Genomic DNA, 18,420 nt, shown 5'->3' on the forward strand with positions numbered 1-18,420 from the left:
TGCTTAAATTTTTATTCTATATTTTAGACTTAAAAATTTAGACTTTTAAATTCAAAAATTGCCATTAGTATCTAGCTTAAACTTTTTTGATACGTATCAAATTAAATAATTAACTATCGATTTAATCTGCACGGTGCGTTGTAGAGAAATGAAATATAATTTTTCATGATTATTAAATCGTGACTAATTTCTAATTAATTTAATGACATTCAGAAAATATTATTGAAATTGGCAAAAAAAATTATTTCAATTAACATTGAAATAAATCTCAATCGAATATAGTTCCCGTGCAAAATAATTACCTCTTCAATGCAAAATTAAATTATATCAATTTTTACGTTTTTAGTTGAAAAAATTGCCATTAAAAAGAAAATATTTTTCTTTTTTTTAAATTGACAAAAAACGATAAATTTAAATTCAGTATCGGTATCGTACAAGAAGAAAATTGATTAAGTTTTGCATAATAAATTATTTTAAAATAATATGATTAATTTAATGACACACTCGGAAAATATTTTTTTGAAATGGACAAAAAATAATGAATTTCAATTGGATATCAGTTTTGAGGAAGAAAATTAATTAAATTATGCAAAATAAATTATTTCAAAATATAAAATGATTAGTACGAAAAAAAAATGAAATTTAATTTTAAATTTTGCATTGAATTGGGATTAATTCAATGACACTCAGAAAATATTTTTTCTTTTTTTGAAATTGACGAAAATAAATTTAAAGTTAAATTTTGCATTGTAATTAATTTTAAAATGATAAGTTTAATGACATTCGGAAAATAATTTTTTGAAATGGACTGAAAAATAGTAATTTGTAGTCGATTTCTTTGAAAAAAATTTTTTAATAAAACAATAAAATGCAGTTATTTTACATTTTCCATTAAATCGTGATTAATTCAATGACACCAGAGAAGGATTTAACGGCGGGCACACCGGGCGCGTGCAAAAAACCAAAACACATTTTTTTCTAATCTAAGGGGCCCAATAGTTTCTTTTGCGCCCTGGGTCTCGGCCGACTTTAATCCGCTACTGAATGACACTCAGAAATATTTTTCTTCATTTTTAAAATTGACAAAAAAACAATCAATTTAATATCGATTTCGTAGATGAAATATAGCAAAATTTAATTAAATTTTCTTGAAAAATTAGTTTTTTTCACAATAAAATTATTAATTTAATGATACTCGGGAAAAAAAAAAAATATTTTTTTTCAAATTGACAAAAAGTAATAAATTTCTATTGAATATCAACTTCGTAGAAAATAAAATTCAATTAATAAAACATGGAAATAAAATAAATTAAACTTACCTGTGGAAAAATTTGTAGAAAAATTGATCAAGAGTAAAATTCTTGTCCCATGGTTTTTTTCAAAACGTAAAAATGTTTTCACGTGAAGGGGTGGAAGAAAGAATTTTTCGAGGCGGGTTATTCGTTGAATGTCCGAGGCGGGGTAAAGAAGTAACTAAAACTATAACAACACCCTTCAAACCCCGGTCTGATGTCCAACTAATAACTGAACGAACAACAAACGCTCAACTTTCCCCAAACAACAAAAAAGTGGGCGTTACCTTTCTCTCCCAACCCCTCCTTATTTACACCTCACCCCTTCCTCGTTCCCGTAACAGTCTCCGGACGGGCTCCACCCCTTTCCCTGATGAAAGCTCTTCCCCGATTCGCTTTCGGGAGTTTTCGACCCCCCACCCACTCTTCTCTCCCGATTGATCGCCAGTGCTGCTATCTAGCGGAAGGAATCGGAGTTCTCTCTGCCCGTGTGAGTTTTATATATTGTTATTTTCATTTTTTTTCTCGATGGCGGGAGTTACGAAATTTGAAAAAATCACCCTGAAAGTATGAGATTTGTGAAATTTGGGTTTTGAGTTTTTTTTTTTTATGCATGTAAAGTTAATTTTTGTACTAGTATTTGGCAGAGGAGGATTTATGGTTTTGAAAGCCTGTGGGATATTTTTTCAAATTTTGCCGCCATTCACCCATTCGAGTAAAATTTTCGTGACCAATAATTCTTCAAATTTGCCACCCTGGGCTGCTGCCCGTTTAACCCCCCCTCTCGCGTATATATGTCTGTGTCTCTAGTCACCGTTTAGGTCACATCCTCTAGGTTTTAAAAGCATCACTGGGCCCCCGGGGCAAACTGATTTTTCTGAGATCCCTACCTGGCTATAGAAATGGCTGCCTACCAATTTATATACATTACTCTGGAAAATTTCAACAGATCGAACTTTTTTTCCCGAGGACGTATTATTATTAGTTTTGCCGAGGCCGTAGCGGGGGGAAGGGGGTGGAGAGACCATGGGATCCGGTTCCTCTCCCCGAAACGTTCGAAAATGACTGGTATATAGGGAATAACATGCTTGTATCTATTGCTCTGTCACTTTGTTTCCCCCCTCCCCAAAACTTGCTCAACTAATATATTTTACCCCAAATTAGCCATTGTAACTTATTAAAATCCCCTCTAAGTAATCGAATTGAAGTGTCGATGTATTTTTTTAATTCAAAATATGCCAACAGTACGCATTTACATCCGTTTTGTGGAAAAAATAGTTATCGGTACGTCTTTTTATGTGGGTCGAGGATTAATTTAAAAGTAATACTTTTTCTACTAAACCAAGGAGTTATTTTTCGTGTGAAATGTTATTCATTATATGACACCAAGATCCAGAGCCGGTTCTGGACATTTTTCGAGTATAAGCGAATGTTATATATTTTGGTGATAAAAAAATCGTGGCTCTCCTTCAGATGGTGCCCTAAAAAATCACCCTCTTTCAGTTGGTGCCTTAAAAAATTGGCTCCTTCCAGTTAGTGCTTCTGCGGCCGCGTAGTTCACAAGATTCCAGAACCGGCTCTGCCACGATTTGTATAAAATATTTAAATGAGACTTTTGTGTGAGTATAACCTCTATACGCTTCAGAAGTACACATATGTAAATGAGTAATATGGGTAATGATTTTTAATGATTCTTTTTCGTTAGATTAGTTATAAAGTTAAGACTCGAGATACAGTAAAGATATCGACCAAAATTAAGTAATTAATTAACTTCTTCAAACACAACCTAAACTAACAGTTAAATTTTTTTCATTTATTTGTGTTTCTTGTACGTCAAAATTACTCACTAATAGAATTGGTTGTGCTTTTAATACTTTCCAGAATCAGGTTTTTGGTGCCGCAATATAACACACGCTCATCAAAGCTGTTTGCCACTCGGTTTTTTAGAACATAGGGCAGTATTGTGCCATCGAGAAATTTTGTAAAATGTACAATGATATGCCTTTTAATTTTGGCATTTTTGATTCATCTACACATATTGAGAGTTTTATGCTGCAATAAGTCACCATTATTTAATGTATTTCAACAATTCTAACTTTTTTATATTTTTCTGTTCATTTGTAACCCTCATTTTCATTTGACTAATTGTTTCCATTTCGTATCTGTAATTGGGATTTCTGGTTTTATCCTGTAGTGTGTGTATACATGTAAACAAATAAAATAAGTAAATAGATAGAAATTCTCTTTAAAAAGTAAAAGAAAAATGAAAAAATTAATTATTTAATTAGGGCCGATATCCTTAACATGACCATTGGCGTTTGGTGCCTTTACCTCAAGTCTTAAATTGAAAAAATAATCATTATAAAACCATATAAAATCATAAAAAAAACTTATGTATAGGCCTACTTCTGGAGCGAATTTTTTTTTCTTTTTAAAGGGCATTTTTTGACCCAAAATAAACACAAATCAATCAATGTTTTTTTGATGAAGAGTTTTTGCTCAGGTGTGAAGATAGTTTTTTTGTTTTTGAAAAATCAATAAAGACTATTAAGGGAATGAAGTTGAAGGGGTTCCCGCGTATTTTTTTATTTCAATTACATGCACCATCATACATGCTCAACCCATGGCCCGCGGATCAAGGGCCACAACAGGCAAAATGTCTGACGAATCGACTGAGAAAAAGATGCCCATGATAAATATGGATGTCATACAGAGCCGTAACTAGGATTTTTGTTTTGTCTTGCCGCCCCCACCAATTCGGAATTCGATAATTTTATAACGGTGTTCTATGTGTTCACCTAAAAAAATTGCCTGGGGCTGTTGCCTCCGCTACCTCCCCCCTCTAGTTCTGGCCCTGATGTCATATATTTCTAAATTACAGCAACCCAATTAAAAATGCAATCATAAAAACTAAAGACTAAATTATATACATAATAACATATAATACAATGCCCATAAAAAATATTTATGATTGTCGTATCTAAGAATGGATAGCTTCTCGTTTTACCCCACACACCATGTTTATCGTGTTTATTTTTAAACGTGTAGGAGAAAAATTCCCTGCGACACCACAACCTAGAGTTATCCCTTATCAATCGATACTGTTGTCCCTTTGTCAAAGCAGTGGATAGACGGCGTATTAATAATTCATGGTCCATCCTATCCATCCCGTTGAAAATTTTGAACACTTTGATCACATCCCTCCAACCCCTGCGGAGTCGGGGGAGGGGGTGCAAATGTGACCCTCGGAGTCATCTGATGTGGCCCGCAGCCTCAAACCTAATTTTGCAAATATGAACTATAAGCAGTACATAACCAAAACACTTAAGTGACCCGCGGCACATGTAAATATCACTTAAGTAACCCGTGCGGTACATTTAATTATAACTTAAGTGACCCGTAGCATATTTACTGATCTCTTACATGACCAAGGGCGCTGTTCCAGATCGGTTAAGTGGCCTTAGGTAAACATTTCGATCACGCTGACCTCGATCACTCAAATAGCCCGTGGCACACTCTCCACTTAAGTAGCCTATGGCACATTTACAGATGACTTGACTGGCTTGTGACACATTTACAGATCACTTGAGTGGCCCTCGACATATCCGGGTGCTTTTTTCAGATCACTTAAGTGGCCTGTGGTACATTCTCACTTCACTTGAGTGGCCCGTGGCGCATTTACAGATCACACATATGGTCGGCGACATGTTTTGAAATCAATGAAGTGGCAACCACTCTCCGAAAAGTTGACCCCGCACCCTTGACAAACACAATAGATTCCCAAACTTTTTGTTCCATCGCCCCCCCCCCCACTCCAACTCAAGCGAACCCATAGGATCCTATGTTATAACCCGTAACTTCTATCGCAGCCCCCCCCCCCCCTCCGGACCAAGGAGAGCGATATTGCCCACTTTGGGGAAACACTGACATACACACATGAAGCGTGTGTAAGATCTGTGATCGCCTGTTAAGGCAAAATCGCCAAAATTGGCATATCCGTGAATGGTTGGTAAGTTTTCCCACGCGGAGGAGATTGTCGGTTTGCCGGGATTTTCTCTCCCCCCATTCCGAAAAGAGAGGAATAACAATTTACGCAAACAGTGAATACCGATTCGCGATTAAGATACTAACTACAGTACTAAGGACGAGGACCCCCCGTTTGAGTGTGTATTCACCCAAGAAGAGAGAGAGAGAGACCCATCAGGCCGCAGGGGGGATATGTTCCCAGTTGAAAGACGAATCGAGCCGATTAGTGATATCTCCAGTTCAAGGAAGAGGTAGGCAAGACCACCGAGCTTGACCTATTGTGCTTACGTAATGGCGTTCTGATTAACTGTCTCCACCGAATTTGCTCGAATTTAAAAGAAATACTTTTTATGTATTAATTATTATATACGATCACTATTTCGTTTCGAATATCCACAATCATAGAGTAGTGCACCTCCCCTTGGGGTGCTTTCAAAAGCTTACGACCCCGAGGAAATAAGTGAGGGGGGGGGGGAATCGATGGACGGACGAAAATTTACAGATCCCATACACACAATGAGTTAAGTACTTCTCGGTACTGTTTGACCCCCTCGAAACCCTCCCATCTTTCTTTAGACCCCATTACCAGTAGCCGATAGTGGTAATGGCTGTCTTTTAATTAGTTCCGTTCCCATGGACTGGTGTATTCTATACACCCGCGTTTCTCGACTCGGTGTCTTAACGCATGGGCCCATCCGGGCACGGCCCCGGGGGCCTTCAAAGGAAGAGGAGCCTCACAAAAATGAGATACAGTTGAAATTTTCGAGGAGCATGCATGTAAATTTTCCAGGTAGGGCCTCCGAAAATCATTTGGCCCGAGGGCCCATGGTGCTCTTAAGACGGCCCTGTCTCAACCTTTAGTTCGCTGACCAGGGGTGGTCTGCAGGCAGACTTGAAAATCGGATTCTAAATGAATGACTGTATCATTTGTTTCTCAATTGGTACTAATAATACCTTTACGCGTTCAAAAAAAATTGCGTTTCACTTTGGGTATGCATGCTCAACCCATAGCCCGCGGGCTATGGCACTCGGAGCCATCTGGTATGACCTGCCTCAAACCTAATTTTGTAAAAATGAACCAAGCGGCACATCTTTAGATCATTTAAGTGACCCGCTGTGCAGTTCCGCATTACTTGAGTAGCCCATGATATATTGTCAGATCACTCAAGTGGGACGCGGCACATACCAGATCTCTCAAGTGACCCGTGGTACTTCTCCAGATCACTCAAGTGACCCGCGGCCAGGGCCATAACTAGGGTTTTTGCCACTCGGGGCAAACTTCAAAATCCAATAATTTCGTAACGGTGTTCTTTGTTCCCACTTAAAACTACCGCCCACTAAATTTTGCCTCCCGCGGCAGTTGCTCCCCACCGCCTCTAGTTCCGGTACTGCCCGCGGCGCAGTTCCAGATCATCCCAGTGGCACGCTGCACATTTACAGATCACTTAAGTCACGCGCGGTACAGTTCCTGATTACTCAAGTGGCCGGTCCGTGGCACATTCCCAGATGATTTAATTACGTGGCCCACATGTGACATGTTTTCAAATTCTCTTAAAGGTTCAACACCCTTGACGTAGGCAAAATCATGTTTCATCGAGAAAAATGCGGGAAATTGCGATCCTAATATATACGGGATATCGTTAAATGTTGCCGAAACATGCCCTTTACGAAAAATTTGCAAATTATTGCTAAAATTATTTTTTAAAAAAATCGCAAAATTATTGCTGAAGGATGGGCGAATAGCGGGCTGCTATAAATCGCAGTAAGCAAAAATGTATTTCATTAGGAAAACATTCATCATGACTCAAAAAAACAGATATTTTCTGGATATTATGCTGAGGTGACCGCCGGGCCACGAACTCAGGCCGTCTTGCATACCGGGAAAGCATGCTACCATCTACACTACTGGAGACACGACCCTGCCTTCCTTATTTCACGCGCTGGGACGTGAGGCGTTTTCAAGTAGAGGCATTAGTAGCCTCTCTGAACAGAAAATATCTGTTTCCTTGGTATCTTGGGCCGAGAAAAAGCTGTCTATCTCTACCGTCGCACCTGGGGGCCATTTCCTGAAGTTAAGAGAGGCTATTAATACTTCAGTGACTCACGCCACAGCACCCGAAATAAGGAAGGCAGGGGCGTGTCTCCAGTGGTGTAGATTGTAGCATGCTTTTGCCCGGTATGCAAGAGTGCCTGGGTTCGAGTCCCGGTGGGGACAAGATGAGTTTTACTTCCGAGTTCACCTCGACATAATATCCAGAATATATCTGTTTGCTTGATATCTTGGACTGAGAGAAAAAGCCGTCTATCTCATTAATCATGACTAATTGGCCATATTTCAACGAAAAAAATATGAGGAACAGGGATTTTTGTGACGCATCGGGCAGCTAAATTTTAACTTTAAAAAATGATTTTAATTTACATTTTGATTTATTAACAAAGCAATAGCATAAAATATTTTCCAAGACATCTAAGTCAGACATCTATTGTCAGTCATCTAAGACCTAAAATTCAGACATCTAAGACCTAAAATTTAGTCCTAGAGTTTCAACAGACCCTGTTTTAGAGGACCGAAAAGCTGTTTTTGCACCGGGCCGCAAAATACTTAAGCCCGTCCTTGGGCACCTTGGCTAGAATTTGAAAATTCGAGCTCCTATACCGACTAATCTATAGTTGCATGTTCTACGACATGATGCCTAAAGTTGTTTTGATGTTTCACGACAAAAAATGTGAAGCCTATATACTGCTTGAAGCTCATACTGCTGCTCCAATTAAATGTTTTGGTTGACAGAAATTTGATCAAAAACCATACTCAATACAACCTAGATTCCAGACGCTGCCATACGGCTGGAAGAGATCTCGGAAATGGGGTAAGTCCGGCGGCAGAGTTCTGCCGTTTATTTAATCAGATGCAGGTCCATCAGAACAGCAACATGGGTCCCGGCCCAAGTATGTTCGGGACCCCTACTAGGCTAGAAGTATCTTGTACAACGAATTTCACTTTCATTCACTAAAACGATAGTGCAACATCCAGGGCCATAACTAGATGCTTGGTCACACGGGACAAGTGCGTATTTTGATGCCCCCCTCATAATGTTGAAGGAGACGTTTCATAATGAAATTTACACCCCCTCGGGTCCAGCGCCCGGGGCACGAGATCCACCTGCTCTCCCCCCCCCCCGTAGTTGCGGCCCTGGCAACATCACATTACCATAAGGTCGCCCCCACTATGCACTTTAGGCCCCGGCCGTGCCCGAGTTATGAACCTATGCATCCAGCTGGCCCTGTCCAGGGAAACAACCGAGAGACAATATGATGACTCCGTCTTCTTGCTTTGAAAAAGGTTCCTCTCCGGCAAGGGTTTTCAAATGGGGAAAGAATTATAATAAAAGCGTCCAACAATGGTAATCCTACCACGTTGCGGCCCACTGCTGCGACAGTCATAGTCATCTAGTAAGGGGCCGTTCAATTATTACGTAAGCAAACTTTTAGCCATTTTGACCCCCCTCCCACCCCCCTTGTCAGCAAAATTTCGTCATCAGCTTTGCCCCTTTGAATCCTAACTCATATTTTCATAAAGGGTGGTTGCTGACGTAAGCATTTTCAAAACCCCCTCCCCCCTTGTCATCAAAAGTCAGCGAATCGGAAACCCCCTCCCCCCCCCCCATCGATGATGACGTAATACTTGAACGGCCCCTAATTTGTGTAATTTGCTTACAACAGAAGCGTAACATTATGGAAGAAGATCGCAACAATTGGATGGAAGTGTGAAATTTTTTCAAAACACTCAAATCTTATAAAAAATTATAAATTTGTTACTTTTTTTACTGCTTTTTAAAAAATTTAATCTCATTCTTTTCCCAGCCACTTTGTTAGGCAATTTACCGGCCTTGGAGTTTGTATTTGTATAAGTATACAATATATGATGAAATATTATATTTATATAAATTTTTAAAAATTTTCAAAAAAATTAAAATCAGTCAAAAAATAAATTAATTTAGTTTCTAAAGATCAACTGAAAATATATATTTTTTTTGAAATTCAAAGTACTTCCTGAATTTGCGCCTAAATCAGGAACAGAAAAAAAAGGCACCTTTCCCAATTTCACTCTCTCCCTGACAAAAACCTGGCTACGCCACTGGAACCGATAAATATGTGAGATGAATATTTATATTTATAATCACATAATTATCATAATATAATTTATAAATTACGAAATTTAGCTTCATTCACGATTTTAGTACAAATTACAAATCCATAATAAGCTGCGTTGAAAAACGGAATAATTTCATGAAAAGAGCCGGCACGGATAACATACAGTTATGTAAATGTAGGGGCACATGGTCACACTGCTCATGCGGTGAGTTTCGTCAAATGTAGTCAGTCAAATTGTTCCAGATGTTTTACTGGCCCTAGAGTTCAGAAAGTTTGAAAAACGCTCTATACATGGTGCCATTATTACCATGTGAGGCCGTATTGTCACGGCAAAAAACATTTTTAAATGCGATTCGATATTGGAAATACTTGTGCTGAATTAATTATGCAAATTATACAGGGTGATTACTTAATTCCACTTGCCGCATTTTACTGGCGTACCGTTAATCCTAGAGGCATACTTCCAATTAGAAAAATCATCAAAATAACGTGTAGAACTCAGATACGTCATTGTTGCAAGGGGCAGCAGCTTTCTAAATAAAAAAAATAACTTTTTATAAGGACACCCTATCCTCAAAAACCCCAATTAGAAAGTTCTTGCCCTCCTAAGGCCAACAAAGAAAATTATACTTTCCAAGTGCAATATTCACTGCAATATTTGAATTCAAAAACCGGAGGGGAAAGTTGGGAAAGAAGTTAGTTTTTGCTGTTCTTTCCCCAATTTTTCTTCAACTTTTCAATTCAAATGTTTCAGCGAATATTGTTCTTAGAAACGTGAAATTTTCTTTGTTGGCCTCAAGAGAGACTGGTCAAAAACTTTCAAATTGGGTTTTGAGGACAGGGTGTCCGTATAAAAAGTTAATTTTTGTTATTTAAATAACTATACAACTTGCAACATGAATGACATATCTGAGTTCTCTACACGTTATTCACGTAATTTTTTTAATTGAAAGTATGCCTTTGGGATCAACGGTTCACCAGTAAAATGCGGCAAGGGGAATTAAGTAATTACCCTGTATAACTTAATATTATAAACAATCATATTTATTTTATAAGTCAAAAATTTCCAAATTTTTAATCCATTCATAGATTGCCATCCAAACACCTATGTTACTGATATTTTTGTGCTTAAATTTCAATATGGGTATTTATCATCTGAAAGGGAACAACGGAAATTCCCATTTTTTTCTCCTACATAAAAAAACCCCTTCTTAACTACTATACTGAATATGCTCTTTTTTCCGGACTAGCCAATGGGGTTTGTATTGCACCAATTCAACTTCACCGAATCCCATTCTACCTCAAGAGCTGAGTATAGCATAAAAAAGTAAAATTGACGTAATAAAAGTCGCGAAAAAAAGTTGTCTACAACGTTATCCGGTTCATCATTTATATAGAACAAGGTAGGGTGGAGAATTACCCCAAAAGTGTCTATACACCCAACCCGTAATCCTCATCCAGTGCTTTTCTTTGCCCCCCTCCCCATATACTCTGGGGGGCTCCATTCTTTATTAAAGCCCCCTCAAAGCTTGGAAAAAAAAAGTTTCTCTTACTACCGGAAGAACTACCACATTCAAAGGACCAAAGCTCCTAGAAGTCACTGGCTTCTTTTGTAGTGAACGAAGGGAGGTTACTTTTATATTTTTGGCACCCATTTTGGCTGAAACTCTTGTATAGTAGCATCATGATTGATAAGTATTTTTATCAATCATGAAATTTATTAATCGTCGTATTAATTTTATTAAAGCCAAAAAAAATTTCATATGTGAAATCTTAAATGAATCTCGACCTCATAAATTTTGATTGTCACTTTAGTCCAACAAACAAAATCGACGGCAGGGGCGACCGCCCCCATTACCCAAAAAATTTATATTACAGTCGAATCTCGTTTTAACGAATACCGAAATAGCGAAAATCTCGTTTTAACGAATACCGAAATAGCGAAAATCTCGTTTTAACGAACACGAACACGTTTCTAATCCTCCAGATGAGTATACATAGGAACAATGCAAAACAACTGGAATTCCTTTATAACGAAATTTCGTTTATAACGAAGTGATTTCTCCGGTCTCTTGGAGTTCGTAATAATGGGATTCGACTGTATTAGCATAGGCGGGTGAGTGAAGATAGAAAATACGCCCTCCCCCCACCTTTAAAAAGTGCCTGTATCCGCTTATGGTTGATGATAAAAGAAATGATGGATGAGACAATTGATGTAATGATAATTAACAGATTTAAGTAGAGCACGAAAACTATGTTCATAAATTGAAAGGCAATCACAAAATTAGAAACAATGTAAAGGCATGTTTGCAATGTAAAAACGTGATGACTTTCCGAATCAAAAATAGTATATTGTAGGATTATCGCCTATATTGAATTTCACACCAACAACGACGACTGCGGTTTAAACGAGATCTGCCGGTGAAAAGTGCTTGTACGAAACAAAGTATCTGTAACGGATAAGCTTAGTTGCAAAACAAGACAAATTATCTTCAGGTGTAAAGTACCATTAACAAACCAGAAAAGTACAGTATGTGCAGGTAAAAGTGATTATTGTGAAACAAGGCAAGATATCTGTAGGTGAAAATCACTATTACGAAACAAAGCAAAGTAAAAAGTAAATCGTAATTGAGTTAAAAAGAGAACTGCAAAAAAAAAGTAATTGAAGGTAAAAACACTAATAGAAATGCCTAGCTGACAGCAGAACTAACATATGCAGTATGTTATACTTACAAAGCGGTGTCAAGGAGGCCAATTAAATGAACCTAATTGGAATTAGCGTAAAGTCATTAAAAATATTGGGAGAGATTGAGCTCAATGTTTCAGTAGATTTATATTGAATATTATAGAGATTTTGATAAATATTGGGGTGGGGCCCAATACAAGAGTTTATTCCATGCTGATTGGATTAATTACATTATACGATCATGCGCGTTCGTTATGAAGGGCTACAACATAACAATATAGGATAACACGATACATCTTCTTGACAGTATGTTGAAACGGCTAAAGGAATACTTCGCCAATCAATAGAGAAAACTCGCCATGAGTTGGATGTCAACTGCCAAACTTTGTAGCTAGTCCTGAACTATGTAACTCACAAAAGGCGAGAGTAAAAAAAAATTCCATTTATATATATGATAGTCATTTAAAAGCCTTTTCATACGAGTTTCGGTAGGTGAAGCATATGATTACGCTATTCGAGTGCGATGCTGCGAATGAACGCTTTAGCTTTAAAAGCCAGGAACCGAACCAAATGTGACTTTATACTACCACCATCCCTTATTTTCCTGTTTAACCAAATGGTTATTTTGATTTCTGCGTATAATAGAAATTGGCTTTTGTCAAGCCAATAGCTTATGGGACGGCAGTAAAGTTTGCGGTTTTTCAGGAAAACAACAAACCAGATGGTAGCAGATTCAGCCACGATAATATTATTCCTATACCATCATGATGTCTCCATAGAATGTAGATTTTATTAGAAATTTTTCCATTTATTATATTTTTGTTCTTAATCGGGATACCTTTACAAATTACAGTATTTCAAAGAGTTATTCATTTGGTAATTTTAGTTGAGGTTAGTGCACTAATCACTAAGCTGCCAAACTACTGAGATCTCATTCCATAGCAAAAAATATTTTTAGGACAATGCCCAGAAAAGTGGTTGCAATTTTCTAAGAAACGAGGCGTAATACGTTTTTTCCCATGTCATTAGATCCCGTTAGTTGTTATAAGACTGCAATAATAGAACACTACAAGCCTATTGACTCACCAAAAGAAAGCAAGGAGATCCACCATTCTACATTACTACTGTAGTTTTGTAGTGTGCTTCTTCGGCGTCTACATAAAAGCACGTGCAAAACAAAAAAAAGGAAGACACCCAGAAAGCATCAAAGAATTCGCCGAACTGCCCGGTCATCAGAACCACCATAAAAAAGACACCCTCTTCATTGTCCTCTAATGGCCCTGTCGAACTATTGGACTGCCAAAGGCGCCAGTTCAGTTCGTCTGCATAATCCAGTGCATTGTTGTGCACAGAAGTCGATTCTAACTTCCGCGGGTTATGCAACGGTAATAAAAAGACTTGGAAGTCTTTGTCTAGTACCATGCTGCAACAGATAAGGGCCAAAAACAAGTTGAAGACTTTGAAACTGGAAAGTCTAGTCCTAAATGACACTACGTTTATAATACGTACACTGTAATGTACTCCAATGTGTAAAATCTCCCCAAGGCTGACGAATAATAAAAATAAATGGGAAAGGCAATCATAAACCAGTTTAAATATCTGATTAGATTGATAATGTTCAACAACTCAGTGTCTTCTCTGTTGTAATACAAACCTTTTATAATATCTTGTCGCTTGTAGAGGAGATACGGAGGCACCATTTTCATCATCGATACAGAAGCTACAACTATCAATGCCCAAAACATTCATTCTTTATTATTCATTCAGAATCTGAAACAGTAGTTCTCAAAGTGAGCTTTGTGTCGAGCAGTGCAGGCGGAATGAATTAGAGGTCATCTAATTTATTCAATTGTTACTGTCGTGAGGGCCCTTGAATACGTCACCACAGGACAAGGGAGCCACTGGTGCAAAAAAAAAAAATTTAACCACTGCCGCTGGGTATGATTAAGAATCTACTGATTATAATTCAGATTTATCAAGGCCGTAAATAGGATTTTTGCCACCCTGGGCAAACATGATTCAGCCGCGCGGGGCAAGCATTTTTCCGCCCCCACAATTTTAAAATGCGATAATTATATAACGGTGTACTATGTTCCTACCTAAAATTACCGCCCCAAAAATTTCCCCCCCCCCCCCCTCTAGTTACGGCTCTGAGATTTATAGTCAAATCCTCGGATAGCAGGTTCACTGACCGACTCTTTCGACTCTCGATCGCTTTTAAAATCAGTGACGTCTTAATGGGTGGATCACGGGGTCTAGGAGCACCCAAATCTTTCAAGATTTTGATTCGTTCTGAATTTTTTTATTTAAATACAGTATTTCATTTTGTTATTCGTAATTTGATTCAGTGTTCAACAACTGGAAATTTTGTTTTTTATGGAAGTATAAAAGGGGTCCTAATTTGTTCTGATTATCGGAGTTCTACTGAAAACTTTTTGTCTAATCCAGGAACATTCAACCTGTTGTTTGCAAGCACGGCACTGGGGCCCAGAAGAGTGTACGATGTTCGATTTTTAAAACTTCATTTAAATTGCATTCAAGTTAATCTTAATGTGACCTGAGCTTGAGCACATATCACGGTTGCTCTTCTTGTGATGAGGAGCATAAACGGTGCTCGCGACTCGAAAAAGTTTGATAACCACTGACAGAGAAAGAGAGAGAGAGAGAGAGAGAGAGAGAAAAAAAAAAGATCTAGTAAAAATTATAGTAACACAAAAATGAATATAAAGCCGTAAATTCGTATTTATCATTAAAAAGGCACGATATATGATATTTTTTTTCACAATTATATCATTTAATTGTTTTCAAGAAAAAATTTCTCTACGTGCAAATTTGATTTTAAGAAATGGCTCTCCCATTGATTTCCTTAAGCAGAAATATTTGCAGAAACTGTGTGTGGTAATTAGTTTGTGAATTCCCTCGGAAACAGAAAGTGTTGTTTCATCAATCAGAATTTCTTCTGACATCTCGCATCCATGTAACGTGATTTTAAATATAATGCGAATTTTTCGAAATCAAAAAATCATTTTCACTGTTGATTTTCTTTTAGAAAAATGATACACGGGAATGATTCAGTGATAACCGTGGAAAAGGAAATAATAAGGGTGCTTGGGGGGGGGGACATTTTTGCATTATTTTTAGATTGGGCCTAATGAAATGCATCCAATTGCAAACTTTAAAAGAATTATATCCGCAATTTAGATGTTTCAATTAAGGTGGAAAGAAAAAATGCTTTAATAAAGAAAGATTAAACCTAAAAATATAATTTTAAGAAATTTTAATCAATAATCATTATCGGTTGTTTAATTTTATGTGACTGTTACTAAGAAAAAATTGCTTTTATTTTGTTTCCCATAAGCGACATTTTATCTTAGCCAAAAGCCCGAGAAACCTTTCCCCGTAAGCAAAACAATGAGTGACGTAAGAAAACTGACACAAAACTAATAGACCCGCTCTGTAAGCAAACGCAAAAAGTACGTAAACTAATGTTCTTGACTGGCTTAACACGACACGCTTCTTGCTTCTGTTCGTGTCAAGCAAATATCAACAGGGTCTCCTCGCTATTGCTTATGTCACGCAACAATCAACAGGAAACACTCCTCGCTTCTGTTTTTGTCGCGCAATAATTAATAGGGAACACTCCTCACTGTTGTTATGTCACATAACAGTTAACAGGAAGTGCTCCTCGCTTTTGTTTATGTCACGCAACAGTTAACAGGGAACGCTTCTTTTTTTTTTAATTTACGGGAAACAAAGTTGTGTGAGTGTTTATTTATATTCAAAATCTAGTACCGTATGAAGCCTAATAGTGAAAAAAAATCAGAAAAATGATAAAACCAGCTGGTGGTTGAAAATAGAGTAGTTTCAGCTGTACATAAAAGTACCCGCAAAAGAAACCGAGAGAGACTACGGGACAAGCCAAAGTCTTCAATAGGTCTAAGTGAGTGAAACTCTGGGGGCCATAACAGGGTGGGGTGTAGTACAGGCATAACATTGGACGAGGGGGGGGGGAGGAGGAAAAAGATCGACGAGGTACACCGAGTTACAGTGTGTGAAGTTGACTAAAACGCTTGACTTGACTTCGTTGTATCGCTTCAGCCGACAAAAGACCTCGACGACAGGACATTCTGAACGTGAAAAGTATGGACTTGAATGCGTGGAGAGTCCCTTCAGTTTGATTTGACAAACGACACACACTCTGTTGCTTTTTTCCTCTACTTCCCCTATTATGATCTTCGACCCCCGCTAGAAATTTGCCGCTTGGTAGGCTTAAGAGGCACACCTGCATAAAAACAGCCCCGGTTCGATTCGCTATGGGTCTCTATAAATCGTTGGTTTGCCAGTGTGCCTCGCGTTCGTTTACTGATTTCTTCTTTTTATTATTATTATTGCACCAACAGCAATAGAAGAAGTGGGGGCATATTAGAAAGGGGGGTTGTAAGATGTTTCAACCTTTTCATCAGGAATCAAAAGCACCAAAAACGACCCGTAGCTAGTAAATGCTCAATGAGAGGGGTTTTTTTCTCCTCACTTAGAAACACGATACGGAATTTAATTCCCTTACTTTGAAGTTTACAACATATATTTTTATGCGCTCACGGCATTCTTTTGGGATCTTTCTATCACATCTCGGTCATTTATTTTCGCAACAAGTGAAAATTGGAAAATAGACAGTATATATATATATATATACAGTAATCTCTCACTTATACACCTTCTCACTTTTCGTTTTTCTCAGTTATAAGGCAATTTTCTGCACTCCCGGTCAAAGATGTATTGATCATTTTTAATCAAATATGTATATTCACTTATACGCCTTTCTCACTTATGCGCCTTTTTCCATTTCCCCTTGCACTAACGTGTAAGTAAGAGATCACTGTAATTTTAATCCAATTCTGAAAATTCATGAATAGACATTCCTATTGACACTTCAACCCCGGATCTAAGAAACCAAAAATATTTAGGCCCCGGGCTCCCGATCTTGATGTTACAATAGAGGATTTTTGGTCCTATGAGAGTGCAAAGTCATGATAGTCCTACTCTGTAACGCATTCCTTACAAGGCAAAAACAAGGTTCTGTTAAATCATGGGGTTCATTCTTAATGCTAGAACGATTCCTAGAAATCTCATTGACTTAAATATGAGATGCTTTCATTGTACACTAAAATATGGATTCAAAGGGACGCAAAACGACTGAAACAATTGATATCTTAAGAGTATATCCATGGATGTTTGCCAGAAAAAGAATATTATTTATACTGTATTCAGAGGCGGCTTTAACGGCGGGCGCCCGGTCCCCGACTTCTAAAGGGCCCCGAAAAACCCAAACTTCACACTTTTTTCTAATTTAAGGGGCCCAATATTTTCTTCTGCGCCCGGGGCCTCGACTGACTGTATTTAACAAAAAATCCCGCACGTGTGATATCTCTGGACTCGATTAAACCTCGATTGTTGTCAGTTAATCAGTTATACAAGACATACTGTACTAAAAAAAGGAAATTTTTTCTTTTGATTGATCTGCATGTGTTTGTCGACATCTTCTAAGATATTAAAAAGTCAACAGAAAACAGCGATACAACACGAGATACTCCTTAAAAAAAACATTTCACAGAAGAATCATTTGACAAGTTGACAAACGAGCTTGTGCTCCCGATTATATGCTTTATATATATGCTCTTTTTTTAATATATTATTTATTCCATTTCTTTTCCTTCAACATCCCGCCATCTATTCTATTTCTAGAAGCCAGTAAACTTTTCTCTTGTAAATGTCCCCACTCTCCATTTGTCCATGTCGAACATTTTACGCTCCAGAAACAGCACCTGCGGTGTCGTGAAGTATAGTACAGTATAAGAAGGGGCTTGTATTACCCGATTAGTGATTGGTGATGTGAGAAATAACCGCGAAAAACGATAGTTCCATAAAAAGACTAATATTTTCTCTAGAAACCAGATATTTGTCTATGCGTAAGAATTTCGAAAATATTCCAATAAAAACTTTGAAAGTTTTGTGAATTTTTCCTTTTACCCGCTGATGAAGTCGCTTCTCAGCACTCAAATACGGAAAAAAACTTATCTTTTTATCTCCGAAAGTTTTCAAGAAAGTTCGAAAAGAAAAAAAAAAGAAACTTTACTTTCGAAGAAGGTCGAAACGATTTCAATTTTACTGAAATTTCCACTCGACGAATACTGACTGACTGACCAATACTTCAACATTTTCCTGGAAACCAGAAAGAAGGGAAATGTGTACATTTGGAAATTGTTG

The 18,420-nt window shown here is 37.6% G+C and overlaps 1 protein-coding gene across 1 annotated transcript in view; it reads right to left on the reverse strand.

Moving 5' to 3' along the window:
* The window catches only part of LOC149065432 (uncharacterized), a 43,876-nt gene extending 42,352 nt beyond the window's left edge, over positions 1 to 1,524 (reverse strand). Inside the window, exon 1 of the mRNA XM_089253581.1 lies at positions 1,320 to 1,524. The gene's annotated coding sequence lies outside the window, so the exon portion shown is untranslated. The remainder of the gene's footprint in view (positions 1 to 1,319) is intronic.
* Positions 1,525 to 18,420: the final 16,896 nt, after the last annotated feature.

Source organism: Pholcus phalangioides, unplaced genomic scaffold (assembly GCF_987345545.1).
Source record: "Pholcus phalangioides strain wild (caught in Gottingen) unplaced genomic scaffold, Ppha-v1.0 ptg000039l_1, whole genome shotgun sequence".
NCBI classification, from domain to species: domain Eukaryota; kingdom Metazoa; phylum Arthropoda; class Arachnida; order Araneae; family Pholcidae; genus Pholcus; species Pholcus phalangioides.